General features: G+C 43.3%; 2 long non-coding RNA genes and 2 other non-coding genes across 5 annotated transcripts; 2 read left to right on the plus strand and 2 right to left on the minus strand.

The window, feature by feature from the left end:
• Window positions 1–2,428: 2,428 nt before the first annotated feature.
• Window positions 2,429–2,520, minus strand: trnar-ucu (transfer RNA arginine (anticodon UCU)). The gene is given in 2 exon segments: window positions 2,429–2,464; window positions 2,484–2,520. It is a non-coding gene; the product is annotated as a tRNA-Arg (tRNA).
• Window positions 2,521–3,583: 1,063 nt separating this feature from the next.
• LOC115202096 (uncharacterized) lies at window positions 3,584–5,827 on the minus strand. 2 transcript variants are annotated; one of them, XR_003879905.1, is made up of 3 exons: window positions 5,738–5,827; window positions 4,902–5,133; window positions 3,584–4,551 (listed from the first exon to the last, which is right to left on the minus strand). It is a non-coding gene; the product is annotated as an uncharacterized LOC115202096 (long non-coding RNA). The 2 variants fall into 2 exon arrangements; XR_003879906.1 differs by having other exon boundaries at window positions 5,631–5,743.
• Window positions 5,828–6,002: 175 nt separating this feature from the next.
• trnak-uuu (transfer RNA lysine (anticodon UUU)) lies at window positions 6,003–6,075 on the plus strand. The gene has a single exon. It is a non-coding gene; the product is annotated as a tRNA-Lys (tRNA).
• Window positions 6,076–7,582: 1,507 nt separating this feature from the next.
• Window positions 7,583–9,777, plus strand: LOC115202095 (uncharacterized). The gene is made up of 3 exons (XR_003879904.1): window positions 7,583–7,719; window positions 7,985–8,119; window positions 9,319–9,777. It is a non-coding gene; the product is annotated as an uncharacterized LOC115202095 (long non-coding RNA).
• Window positions 9,778–15,009: the final 5,232 nt, after the last annotated feature.

Consider the following 15,009-nt stretch of genomic DNA (forward strand, 5'->3'; position numbering starts at 1 on the left):
TAAGTACAAACATATGGCCAACAGGGAGCTCTGGGTGAGGTTGGTGCTTACTCACCTGGGGTGAACGAGGAGTGCTCTGCCTGCCATCCCGATTCCCAGAGGAGCTCCTCCTTCGGTGGGATTCGTGACACAAGGAAACTTACTGACAACAAAGCCTACTTACTGGTTGTAAGTAGGCTTTGTTAGTCCAAACTGTCCTCTAAATGTAGCTGGAATTTAACCTGGAAGGATTTGAGAAATGTCATTGGCCAACCTCTAGTCTTGCATTGCGCAAAATATCAGATCTCAACAATGATTGGATAAGTGTTTAATATCACCAGTAGGCCTACATCTTGGCATATATGATATATATGATATATATCTTGTCATAAGCGAAACGTGATTCCAAGAGACAGGTGGAATGTCTATACCTGACAAATCAACCTTTTTTTCTAAATAAAAGCGTTCGAATTTGTTGATTAAATGCGGGACATGATTACTTGGTTGTGGTAAGCGGGACAAAGGGCCACAATGCGGGAGTGTGTGTCCAAGGCTATTTGTTCCACCTTCTTTATCACTTGTTTTGTATAGATGTCATTGAGGGGTTCCTGGCTTTCTCCAATGATGTTTCCCACAGATTTCTATTACCCTTATCAATCTGACTAGTGTTCCATAGAGCACCAAACCACCCCAAAAATATTAAAAGATAGGATGGATTCTATATAGCATTGATAAAATGACATGACGCTAAACAACGTCCTCCACATGCACTGCATACACATATAATAGTTTCTCACAGCACAGGTGTGGGGCTCCACCAAAACAAAGAACTTTCTGCAGCTCACTCTGACACCCTCCTTCTTCTGGTGCCAAGATGTCTAGCTATTGAACTCTCTCATCTCCCTGACCTTGGCCAACTGACCTCTGATTGGTTGACATGTTGCTGGGCAACTATTATTCTGATCACCAGACATATTTAGCCAATCAGCTGTAGGAATTACCTGGTTAAGACCGTTTAGGCTACTTTTACCTGTCTCCACCAGATACACAGAGAGAGTAGATGCTGTATCTCTGTGCTGTGCCCTTCACCTCAGGATTTCTCCCATCCAAGGACTTCCACCTGTGGACAACCTCTGTCCTACAACCACATTTGCTTCACTGCTCATGTAAGTGGACTTTGTGGAGCCAGAGTGCCTTTATTACTTCAAGTTGTATAGGCCCACATATTGTGTATTCCTTTTCCCTATGTAACAATGCCTTTATTACATTGTCACTAGCCAACTATACCTAACTGTTATACAGTATAACTTGGTTAGTATTTCACCTGTATGTAATATGCCATGTTACATCACCTGCTTTGTACACTTTTGATATGACTACTTCTTGCCATTGAAACCTATAGGCCTAAAATGGTCGCTTCCAGTGGTTATTATTGTCATGTGACCATTCCAAGATGGCGGCCCTCATAGCCTAGTTTATATTAGCATGCTAGTGTAATTAGCCGCATGCTAACAGGAATTCTAACATTCTAATTTATGCTTGCCCATCATTGGGTTTATACTATTTATAATGTTATGTTAGATGGCACTGTTGATAATAGCATTCTAGATATATTAGTTTAACCCTTTCCTTAAAACTTTTATTTATTAAATTTTTTTATTTATTTTTATTATGAACACAACGAAAACAAAAAAACAGAAATATACAAACAAGAGTACATAAACCTAACAGACAGGAGTATTACATATCAAGATTCATTTTCAATTTGTTAAATACTTTTATGGTGCGTATTGCTTTTTTGTTTTTACATTTACTGATCATTTCAAAATAATATTTCAATCCTATCTTAAATAATGTGAAGAGGGGTTTGTTCTCTGCCCACTTCATTTTATGGACAAAGAATCTTCCATGAAAGATAAACAAATTAACAACGAAAGTTAAATCAGGGTCCATATCATTTGGTTCAAAATAAAACATAATATCAGAGTCTTTCAAATTAACATTAATAGTTGCTTCTTTTAAAATAAAATCTTTTGACAACACCAAAATCTTCTGACATAAGAACAGTCCCAGGATTTCCTTAAAACTACGGGGTGGTGCTCAGCTTTCACAGAGGTTTAAAGCAGTGTACTCAAAGGAAAAATGTCCCCAGTAGTGTTTGTCATTAATTCCCATGAATTGAAATAGGCCTACCTTGGATATTGACGTGACAAACACATTTAAAACCTTCAAAGTAATTTGTTATCTGGATTATAATGGACTGCCATAACTATTATTGTGATGTTATTTAGATATATGCTATTAAAAATGGTTATATCAAGTAAACAACTTAACGTGACAAACGCATAGACATGAAAATTATGTTTGATATGCCCTGTGGAGTATAAAGACCGGTTGCTTATTACGAAAAATAGCGTGGTTTTGTGTTTGAAGTTAGTCGCAAAAGATGCGACTCCGGTGGGACTCGAACCCACAACCTTTGAATCACTCCTCAAGTGCTTGACTAGAAGTCCAATGCGCTATCCATTGCGCCACGGAGCCACCTGTTGATAGGTTTCGCACTAGCCTATATAACGTTGAGGCGTCCCGAAAAACCTTACGTAGTCATAACGCATTTGACGTGGCTTTTCTGTGTACACAGGTTAATAAAGACGTCACAATGGTCACGTCATATGTGAAGAAAGACAAGTATAGATGTCGTGTACATTGTAAGTGAACAAAGTATAATATAGTGTAACGACCCTGGGTTTATAAGCGCGGAAATCGACTCTGCCGCTCGAGTATGCTTTTGCGGCACAGTCGATAGCGCGCCGGATTTCGGGCTTGAAGGTCGAGGGTTCGAGACCTGCTCCCTGCTTGCCTGTTCATTACATTGGTGTCAGAAGTGGGATAATATTGCTGTAGTATGCATTGAGTAACAAACATTTGCTGTGGGTTGGTGTGTGAGATGTGAAACCGCTTTAGTTTAGCGTTTTCTTGCCACGGACGCGTTATGCAGTGAATTGAACAGAAAGGGACCGCTCTTTCGGTTTGTCAATAGAGCAAGAATGCCATGTTGTTTAGTGAAACAAGCGAATATATTGTGCTAACTGGCATTGTAGCTATATAAGCATCCCCCTGGCAACAGTGAGTCGATGACATTTCTGGTTGCGACAACCTAGCTATGATATCACTATCTGCAACCAACAAGTAACCAATATTTGCACTCACCAACCAATCCGAAGGACATAGCTCAGTCGAGGTTGCGACACCAGGAATTAAAGAATGAGGGGCATTTTCTACCAAGAACCAACATACTCGTTGATGCCGACCCTGTAACGAATCCCAACACTGCTGCTGTATTTAGCCTTGAATCATTTTTAATGATTTATTTTCCTTACCGTGACAATCTATGAGTAGAAAAGTATCGGGCTTGATCCGAAAATCCTCGTTCCTCTCAGCCTGTAAATCTGTCATCATCATCTGTAACTTTTTAATATGAAAACCTGTCTCTTTTTGTCAAACCGCTCACCCTCTTCAGGATTCGAATTTATAGAAGGGTAGCCTAAATGTGTTAAGCTTAAACACCCCAGGAATCTTGTTTATCTCAAATAAGAGAATTAGCTTAATTTATACATTTAATATCAAGTTCACATCGAAAACTTAATGTAAATAAAGGAAGTAATTGAAGACAGAATTGGAGGAAGACGTGAGAATGACAAATATACTCTTAATTGTTTGAAATCAGTCCACAAGGCACACAAGCAGGACAATTAAATAGTTTACACAATGGAGCATTCGAAGACTGTCATTAATTGAACAAAATGTAATTAGAGAATTCTAATTCTAAAAGGGCTTTTGTGCTCAGAGTGAATTAAGAGTCAGGGGAGAATACTTATGAGTAATACATCAATGACAAATGATGCTGTATATACAATTAAATAAACACCACAGAGGGACAAACAATTGAACACAAATAATTACAATTATATATAATTAACTGAAAATGGAGAGCGACTGATTGCTGGCTCCATCAGAATGCCCAGCCCATAAGGAGCAGAGGACAGGGCTGACTGAGTGTCAGCCGGGCACGGGCGTGGAGATCATGAACAGAGGCCTAGCCGGGCACAGATGTGGAGATAATGAACAGAGGCCCAGCCGGGCACAGATGTGGAGATCATGAACGGAGGCCCAGCCGGGCACAGATGTGGAGATCATGAACAGAGGTCCAGCAGGGCACAGGTGTCAAGGCCACGGACAGAGAACCAGCTGGTGGTGGAGTAGTCCGTACAGGAGCGGAGGACTGATGCGGTTAGAGGTGTGGACTGGATGCTGGATGGTAGGACACCTACAAAGTCATCTGATTGGCAGCATGTTTTTTCCATCACTCTTCATCAATGCCACCGAATACCCAGCATACCACAGTGCATTTTCAACAACCTACTTGAAGGTCTGCTTCCTCTAAAGGCTGAACTGCCTTGTTGCTGGGTTGCCAACTCGGATCAGTACAGCCCTCCTGGCCAAATGTATCCAGAGCTATAGCCCTGGTGTACTCTCTTTTAGAACTGGCTCCTGAAATGGCCAGCATCCTTACTGTCAAAAATCAAATCCAATTGTATTAATCCTATACACAGAATACAGCGGGGTGTAAACAGTGCAATGAAATGCTTACTTGCAAGCTACCTCTCAATATAGCCCTTGTCATGTAACCGATCAGCTCACCCAAAGATAAAAAACGACATAAATATGAGAATACACTGGACTGAGAATGGAATAATTCTATATTAACATTTCACAAAGAGAAATGTGTTGCTGTTTCTATTAAATATAAAAGATGCATTAGATTATTAATTACATCAAAATGATATTGCCATTACCAGTGTATTTGCGTGGAACAGTGTAAGGAGCCATATGTTCACAGAATGCGGGCAATACAGCTTTACCTGCCTGAGCTTCCTGGGCATCCAGAGCAGCAGAGGACGGGCAAAGTACATCTCCATCTCTACTGAGCTGCAGATGGTAGTGGAGGGCGGTCCCACCACATTTTGTCAACCCTGGCAAAGTCCATCTCTGGAATCCCATTCCCCGACCACCTGAACAACGCCTTGGACACCCACGTATGGTCCACATCAGGCAAAATGCGTTGTCATCCCTTGGGAAGGCATACGTCTCTCCCTGAAATCAAAAGACAACAATATCCCCACACGAGTAATGATGTATTGATGATAAATCCCCCAAAGATCAGGTCATCATATCACATGAGACATACTGTGTAGGCCTAGTATATCATTTAAAATGCAAGTCATCACTATAAATACTTCAAATACAGACAGGAAGGGCTGAAAAGTAGAACTATTCATTTAATTAGATCAATAGATTAAACACCATCAAATGACTATCCTTTGTTTTACGTATCTATTATCGCCATAAACTAAACATAATCATTAATTAAAATAATAACTCCAGATTAGCATGAAAATAGTTGTGTTAACAGACTATTTTGATGGTCAGAGTCATCGGACGTTGAACTAGCTAACGTTACGTTACTTTGGTAACCTGTGTCAGTGTCAAAACACCAGTTTACTAACGCGTTAGATAGCATTACTGTAGCTACACTAAATATTGTTAAACCGTGCTAGCATATTACTGTAGCCTAATATTACTGATCTTACCTGCTAGATATTCCGATCAATGATGATGATCAATGAAAACAGCAGACAGCAAAACATTGTAGCTAACGTTACTTCAGAAAATAAAGATAATTCGCGAACAAAATTACCTGAGGAAATATATTTTTCCATGGTCCTCTTCTAGAGTTTAAACGTCCCGCCATAGCTCTATCCTCATTGGTCAATTCTCGGTTACTTCTTGGTTGCACTGGCGTCTCGGATTGGTTGGCGAGTGCAATTCTTGGTTACGTTTTGGTTGCAGACGGCGATATGATTGATTGTCACAACTAGAAATTTGCGTCAGACCATGAAACGAAGTTGGAACAGAGTCTTAGAAATATGTTGAAATACCGTACATGACGTGCTGTAGCCAGAGCCCGGATAGCTCAGTCGGTAGAGCATCAGACTTTTAATCTGAGGGTCCAGGGTTCAAGTCCCTGTTCGGGCGATTCTTTTTATTTTCTTTTACCTGCTAAATATTAACTATGTTTCATTAGCTATCTAGGTGGCTAAACAAGAATTTTGAATTCACATGCACCTTGAGGACTCAGCCTAAATTGCGTTCTTGTGTTTACACTAATTCGTTGTATTCGGGAAGGTCCGTTTCTTGTATTTACCAGTTTTAAAGACCGCCAAACTGTAATTATGTAATAGTCAATAATAAATACAGAACAGGAGTCTACTTTGACTGGATTTGATTGGAATATCACTTTCAAGGCTGTCTGGTGAACGTTTCTAGATGTGGGGCTAATTTGTGCATTTCCTAAACATGCCGCTAGGCAGAGACATTGCCCATGTACTTTATGGGCTGATAGACTCCTTTTCAGTACACGACACACTAACGTGACGTTAAACACAGATGCGCGCGAATTTCGGCCGTATAATATGGAACGCCGTTTGGGTCTTTACGTGTCAAAAAGATACACGTCAAATAACACTATTTGACACGTCAAATAAGCTTCTTTAACAATCTGGACCTGAATATGACTCCACGTCACATAATAATTTAACACGTTCATTAATTGTATACGTAGTTATTACACATTGATTACACTCTCACTTGTATTTCATATGTCACAACGATTCACCGAGACGTATGCTATGAGTCATCGATTTTGTCACTGATGATAACATTTGCATAAAGGTCGTTTGGACTCAAGTCTCAGGTACTGATGAACTTCTGATGAACTTCTGTTCTTCCGAGGTAAAATTAGCTAGCTAGTTAACGATGGCTGCCCAATTTCTCGAACGGCGTTAGCTAGCTAACGTTAGATCTGACTGCCATTGATATTTAACTGAACTCAGATACCTAGCTAACGTTATTTGTTCATAATCTAACGTTAATTATGGAATACATAAAACGTTAACTAGTTACTGCTGTACAGTAACGTTAGCTAGCTAGCGATGTCTGTATGAAGAGCCATTTTTTTTTTAGCTAGTTTGTAGCTAAAGTACGTTAGTTAAAACTGCATCGCCTGTCAATGCACGGTTGTCTTCATAGGTCGGAGGCTCAGAGTTGGCACAGTTTAGACAAGAGAACACTGTAGGGGTTAACTACATACAGATAAAATGTCACTGGACCAATCGGGTCTGCTTTCTATATTTCAGGCTATGTTGCAGAGCCTTCGGTGGGCAAGCGGTCATTTGATTGATGAAGAGATGGCCAGAGGAGAGGAGTTCCTACAAGAGGCAAAATGACATCCAACAACGGGAACCTTACTAAAATGGCATGTTACATTTGTATCATTTTGTTTATATGGCATGAGTGGCAAAGGCTGAGATTGTATCATTTTACTTGTCCTGTGTTAGTCTCCTGTGTCAAGTCAATCAATGAAAAAAACATTTGGTTGGCCTACAATGCTGTTTTTAAATTCTATAGGGTGATTTTTTAATCTAAAGTTTTTAGGAGTGTATTTTGTAATTCATTATCTATTGTATTTTTTATTTCAGTATCCTATCAAGCGCCTTTGGAGGGAAGGCGGTATCACATCACCAAGGAGCAGCTTGAGTTCCTCATAGATTGTCATATGACCATCAGACAAATGGCAGATGTTCTCAATTTGTCGCACTCTCTGGTCAAGCGGCACATGAGGTAAGTTATTGTAATTGAATAAAGCAATTGTAACACATGAGGGAGATCTCTACATCCCCTCTAGATTTGATCACGTTCCTGATTGATGTATCTTTTTGTGTTCTTTTTGTATTTAGTCATTTTCAGCTTTTCAGGTCCTACTCACTGTTGTCAGACACTCAGCTGGATGAGAGGATCAAAGAGCTGATATCAATAAAAACAGAATGGCGTCACTATGAGAGAAAACAAATGTATTTTTGTAAAACAAACGCATCTTGTTTTTTAGGTGGAGGATTGTTATCCATGGTGCTGTGGATGGTTACAGCAGACTTGTTTCTGAAGGCCTCTGACAACAATAGGACTGCCACAGTCATGGATGTCATTCGAAGCAGCCGTCACCAGCTACGGAGTACCATCCCAGGTGAGATGTGACCGGGGTGGTGAAAACAACCATATCTGTGCCTTCATGGAGCAGTTCAGGGGTGGTGAGGGGAAGTGCCCTCCGAGGAAGGGGCACTCACAACCAGAGGATAGAGTGGCTGTGTGGGGACGTCTGGCATGGAGTCTCCAACGTTTACCATGACCTGTTCACCTTCTTGGAGACGGAGCAGATCATCGACATCAACAATGAGGTGCACCTGTGGGCACTGCACTTTGTGTTCCTGCCACGGGTGAACAGAGATCTTGCTGTGTTTGCCAGTCAGTGGAACCACCATGGGCTGAACAACGGCAGTCACCTCTGCAGTTGTTCGTCTCGGGTTCCCTGGCAATGCAGAGGGCCAATCTGACCATCAACCACCATCAGCTCTCAAGCCACCACCTCAGCTCCTCCAACCACCACCTCAGCTCCTCCAACCACCACCCTCAGCTCCTCCAACCGCCACCTCAGCTCCTCCAACCGCCACCTCAGCTCCTCCATCCGCCACCTCAGCTCCTCCAACCGCCACCTCAGCTCCTCCATCCGCCACCTCAGCTCCTCCATCCGCCACCTCAGCTCCTCCAACCGCCACCTCAGCTCCTCCATCCGCCACCTCAGCTCCTCCAACCGCCACCTCAGCTCCTCCAACCGCCACCTCAGCTCCTCCAACCGCCACCTCAGCTCCTCCAACCGCCACCTCAGCTCCTCCATCCGCCACCTCAGCTCCTCCATCCGCCACCTCAGCTCCTCCATCCGCCACCTCAGCTCCTCCATCCGCCACCTCAGCTCCTCCATCCACCACCTCAGCTCCTCCAACCACCACCATCAGCTCCTCCAACCACCACCTCAGCTCCCCCAACCACTGGCGCTGCAGCTCTTTATTGGTCAGAATGGGTGATTGTGCCACAAATCCAGTTCACCATCAGCAACACACAGATGGAACTGTTGTGGACAGTACTTCCATTGGAAGGCCCCAGAGGCAGCCTGGGAGTTGACATTCTACAGAGGGTTATGGCAGTTATATCTTCAGCGCCACTCGTTCCTACTCCAACCTGACTTACTACACCCCTGATACTCCCCTACTGGGATGAGGGATTGGACGCTATATCTTCAGCGCCACTCGTTCCTTTGAATCAGTTCATTTTTATAATACTATTATACATTTTATAATACTAACATTCCCCCACTTTCACACACTGTAGGATTTGTTCTCTAGAAAGGTACGACAGACATCTTCAACTCTAAACGGATGGGGAACAGAGTTTAGACACAGGTGGCCTTAACAAAAGTTAAGTACTTCCCCATTCCAGTACGATTCTGTTTGGTCATATTTGGAGAGACTCAGGTACTGTTAAGATATACGGCATATGGTTATTGTATTTTGCTCTATGGCGCTTTAGCACAGCATTCCATCTGCTGACGCAATATTTGTCTTCCACTCAGTACAACACGACCCAGGAGAGGCCTACTGCAAGCACTGGTTTGGAGCCTTCAGAGCGTGCCTGCTGTGGGAGGACAACAGAACATTCTGAATGGACATTATTAAAACAGAACTTACATTTTTGTAATGCCCAATCGGGACTTTTATAAATTGTTAAAATAAATAATTGTTTGGAGAACTCCCTATAGTTAAAAAAATAAACTATGAAGATAGTGGTTCACCCCCGTTACATTTTATATCACTGTGATTAACAGAAACCTATTAAAGTTAGTAACATAACATTGTTGACACATTGTGACAGCTCAAATGATGTGGTTGAAGATGGACTACTGCAGGGCTCCTTACCTTGTTCCTGGAGAGCTACTGTCTTGTAGGTTCACTCCGACCCTAATCTAGTGCACCGGATTTTAATAATTACCTGCTTAATAAGTTCATCAGGTTAGTACAATTGAGGTTGGATTGAAAACCTACAGGAAGGACCAGGGTTGGAGAGCCCTGATGTAAACCTACAGGAGGGAACAGGGTTGGAGAGCCCTGATGTAAACCTACAGGAGGGAACAGGGTTGGAGAGCCCTGATGTAAACCTACAGGAGGGAACAGGGTTGGAGAGCCCTGATGTAAACCTACAGGAGGGGACAGGGTTGGAGAGCCCTGATGTAAACCTACAGGAGGGGACAGGGTTGGAGAGCCCTGATGTAAACCTACAGGAGGGGACAGGGTTGGAGAGCCCTGATGTAAACCTTCAGGAGGGAACAGGGTTGGAGAGCCCTGATGTAAACCTTCAGGAGGGAACAGGGTTGGAGAGCCCTGATGTAAACCTACAGGAGGGGACAGGGTTGGAGAGCCCTGATGTAAACCTTCAGGAGGGAACAGGGTTGGAGAGCCCTGATGTAAACCTACAGGAGGGGACAGGGTTGGAGAGCCCTGATGTAAACCTACAGGAGGGGACAGGGTTGGAGAGCCCTGATGTAAACCTACAGGAGGGGACAGGGTTGGAGAGCCCTGATGTAAACCTACAGGAGGGGACAGGGTTGGAGAGCCCTGATGTAAACCTTCAGGAGGGAACAGGGTTGGAGAGCCCTGATGTAAACCTACAGGAGGGGACAGGGTTGGAGAGCCCTGATGTAAACCTTCAGGAGGGAACAGGGTTGGAGAGCCCTGATGTAAACCTACAGGAGGGGACAGGGTTGGAGAGCCCTGATGTAAACCTACAGGAGGGGACAGGGTTGGAGAGCCCTGATGTAAACCTTCAGGAGGGAACAGGGTTGGAGAGCCCTGATGTAAACCTACAGGAGGGGACAGGGTTGGAGAGCCCTGATGTAAACCTTCAGGAGGGAACAGGGTTGGAGAGCCCTGATGTAAACCTACAGGAGGGGACAGGGTTGGAGAGCCCTGATGTAAACCTACAGGAGGGGACAGGGTTGGAGAGCCCTGATGTAAACCTACAGGAGGGGACAGGGTTGGAGAGCCCTGATGTAAACCTACAGGAGGGGACAGGGTTGGAGAGCCCTGATGTAAACCTTCAGGAGGGAACAGGGTTGGAGAGCCCTGATGTAAACCTACAGGAGGGGACAGGGTTGGAGAGCCCTGATGTAAACCTTCAGGAGGGAACAGGGTTGGAGAGCCCTGATGTAAACCTACAGGAGGGGACAGGGTTGGAGAGCCCTGATGTAAACCTACAGGAGGGGACAGGGTTGGAGAGCCCTGATGTAAACCTTCAGGAGGGAACAGGGTTGGAGAGCCCTGATGTAAACCTACAGGAGGGGACAGGGTTGGAGAGCCCTGATGTAAACCTACAGGAGGGGACAGGGTTGGAGAGCCCTGATGTAAACCTACAGGAGGGGACAGGGTTGGAGAGCCCTGATGTAAACCTACAGGAGGGAACAGGGTTGGAGAGCCCTGATGTAAACCTACAGGAGGGGACAGGGTTGGAGAGCCCTGATGTAAACCTACAGGAGGGAACAGGGTTGGAGAGCCCTGATGTAAACCTACAGGAGGGGACAGGGTTGGAGAGCCCTGATGTAAACCTTCAGGAGGGAACAGGGTTGGAGAGCCCTGATGTAAACCTTCAGGAGGGGACAGGGTTGGAGAGCTTTGGACTAATGGATCTAGTTCTTAGATCAATGCATTTGAAATTCGATAAGTCACTACGAAGGTGCAGTTCCCAGAAGTGGAGCTGTCACTTAATGCAATGGATGGGAAGCCTTATTGCATGTAGTTGTAATTAAATGATGGCTGAAGTTATTGTTCTTAATGTAGGACATCAAATGATCAGATTTGGAGGAGTTGGCTGCAATATGGCAGCAGTACTTCAGTCAATATCAGCAAAGGATATTGGTTATTAGTGAAGTGTAACAAAAGTGTTTCTAAAAAAACTAAACACCAAGACAAGCAATATGGATTGTAATAATTTAATTTGAATTATCATTAAGTGCACAATAACAGCCAATATGGAAATACAGTGCATTTGGAAAGTATTCAGACCCCCTTGACTTTTTCCACATTTTGTTACATTAGAGCCTTATTCTAAAATGTAGCGTCATACCCAAGAAGACTATGGTGTAATCGCTGCCAAAGGTGCTTCAGCAAAGTACTGAGTAAAGGGTCAAATGTAATATTTCCTTCTTTTTATACATTTGCAAAAATGTCAAACTGTTTTTGCTTTGTCATTATGGGGTATTGTGTGTAGATTGATGAGGGGAAAAAATTGTATCCATTTTTGAATAAGGCTGTAGCGTAATAAAATGTTGAAAAAGTCAAGGGGTCTGAATACATTCCGAATGCACCGTACAAGCAATACAGATGTAAGTAGATAAACGCTTAAATGTTGATGTGCAGTTATATTTTCAAACACTCAATTGCTACTGTAGTTTAGTGCTACTAGATACAATTATGTATCGTAAAAATGTTTTTATGCAACACCAAAATGTGGGGGAATTCACAATACCGGAGGTCATGAATTCCCTAAAGGCATTGTAGGTGCTATGAAGAGGGAGCCTTAGTGTCACAGCACACGTGTTTGCCTCTGGGTACTTTTTCTTCTGCTGCCCAGCGAGACGCCCTCGCGCTGTGTGGAGGAATTCGATGGTCGGGGTGTTCTCAAACCCAAGGGGTGGCACCACCGTTGCCCCAGTAGCAAACTCCAACACCATCGCCACTGTTAGAGGAGGACATTCTCCATCTGAGTACACAGTAAAACATTTCAAATACACATTTAAATCACAAAATTGAATAATATGCAGTTACCGATAAACTTGAACGATTTACTATTTTACCTTGCACCTCAGCCAGCCAGTTGAACCAGTGGCAGATGGTGTCATTCTCCAAACACCGCCGGTTGCCACCAGGTATGGAATAGGTTACTTTAAACAGGTCCCGCGGGTCCCTGGCAGTGGGAGGCTTTATGGAGTCCACAAAAAGTGCTCGGAAGCTGTCCGGATGGTTCCCTAATGCTTTGAGCAGCCCAAGAGAGTTGAGACCATATTTGAACCTGTCATGGTTTAGAGACAGTATGTATATTTAAAATAAGTGTTAAGGACAATATAGTGATGTGTATTGATTTAGGGGGGTGGACTGATTAAAAATACTTATGTCAGAGGAGGTAATGACAAGTACTTCACAGATTTATGACAGAGTTGACATACTGCTCCAAGGCCACCTGCATGCTCCCTTGGATAAATTGTTGAGCCACCAATTCAACCACACCATCTCTGTCCTCCATTGTCTTGACAACAATCTGTTTTTTTTTTGTAGGGGAACAAGTCTCCTCCTGTCTGTCTTAAAGGTCTCTACATTTGGATTAATCTGGGGGAATGTTTCCCCAAAACCTTCAAGAAGCTGCTCCCCTCCTGACCATAGGGCACTTTGATCTGCCTCACAGGATACTCTAAAGATACTGAGATATGGAAACGTTATTTAAATCTATTAAAAAAGTATCCTAATATAAAACAGAAAAATAGTCCACAATCTTTAAATCAGTAAAAGAACCTACAATAAGTCTATGTTTAATCACAAGATAGATTCACACCTAGCTTACTTACAAAGCAAGCACTGGGCATCGCACTGTCCTCAAGTACTACATGGTTATAGGGAAAATATTTATTTTTATTTCACCTTTATTTAACCAGGTAGGCTAGTTGAGAACAAGTTCTCATTTGCAACTGCGACCTGGCCAAGATAAAGCAAAGCAGTTCGAACACATACAACAGAGTTACACATGGAATAAACAGACATACAATCAAAAATACAGTAGAAAAATCTATATACAGCATGTGCAAATGAGGTAGGATAAGAGGGGTAAGACAATGAATAGGCCATGGTGGCGAAGTAATTACAATATAGCAATTAAACACTGGAATGGTAGGATGTGTAGAAGATGAATGTGCAAGTAGAGATACTGGGGTGCAAAGGAGCAAGATAAATAAATAAATACAGTATGGGGATGAGGTAGATTGGATGTGCCATTTACAGATGAGCCATGTACAGGTGCAGTGATCTGTGAGCTGCTCTGACAACTGGTGCTTAAAGCTAGTGAGGGAGATATGAATCTCCAGCTTCAGAGATTTTTGCAGTTCGTTCCAGTCATTGGCAGCAGAGAACTGGAAGGACAGGCGGCCAAAGGAGGAATTGGCTTTGGGGGTGACCAGTGAGATATACCTGCTGGAGTGTGTGCTACGTGTGGGTGCTGCTATGGTGACCAGTGAGCTGAGATAAGGCGGGGCTTTACCTAGCAGAGACTTGTAGATGACCTGGAGCCAGTGGATTTGGCGACGAGTATGAAGCGATGGCCAGCCAACGAGTGTACAGGTCGCAGTGGTGGGTAATATATGGGGCTTTGGTGACAAAACGGATGGCACTGTGATAAACTGCATCCAATTTGTTGAGTAGTGTTGGAGGCTATTTTGTAAATGACATCGCCGAAGTAGAGGATCGGTAGGATGGTCAGTTTTACCAGAGTATGTTTGGCTGCATGAGTGAAGGATGCTTTGCTGCGAAATAGGAAGCCGATTCTAGATTTAACTTTGGATTGGAGATGCTTAATGTGAGTCTAGGAGAGTTTACAGTCTAGCCAGACACCTAGGTATTTGTAGTTGTCCACATATTATAAGTCAGAACCGTCCAGAGTAGTGATGCTGGATGGGCGGGCAGTGATCGGTTGAAGAGCATGCACTTCGTTTTACTTGCATCTATCCTAATGTACCTATCCTGTTCACCTGCCGGATGGTAGGGTCAGCGATCAGGCATTTTACTGGTTGAAGTGTAATGCATATTAAGCAGGACATTCATACAAGCCTTAAAATCCAAGTAACATGTAAATGTAGTCTTTTTTTGCTGCAGTACTTTGAGAACTCCCATGTTCTGCCACCAACTTTCAACTCCTCACCCTAGTGCGGCAATGTTTGCAAACACAGAAAGGGGTCTATGGGTATCTTATTTCCAGCTTCTCTGATGG

The sequence above is a fragment of the Salmo trutta genome, chromosome 11 (genome assembly GCF_901001165.1).
Source record: "Salmo trutta chromosome 11, fSalTru1.1, whole genome shotgun sequence".
In the NCBI taxonomy this organism is placed as follows: Eukaryota; Metazoa; Chordata; class Actinopteri; order Salmoniformes; family Salmonidae; genus Salmo; species Salmo trutta.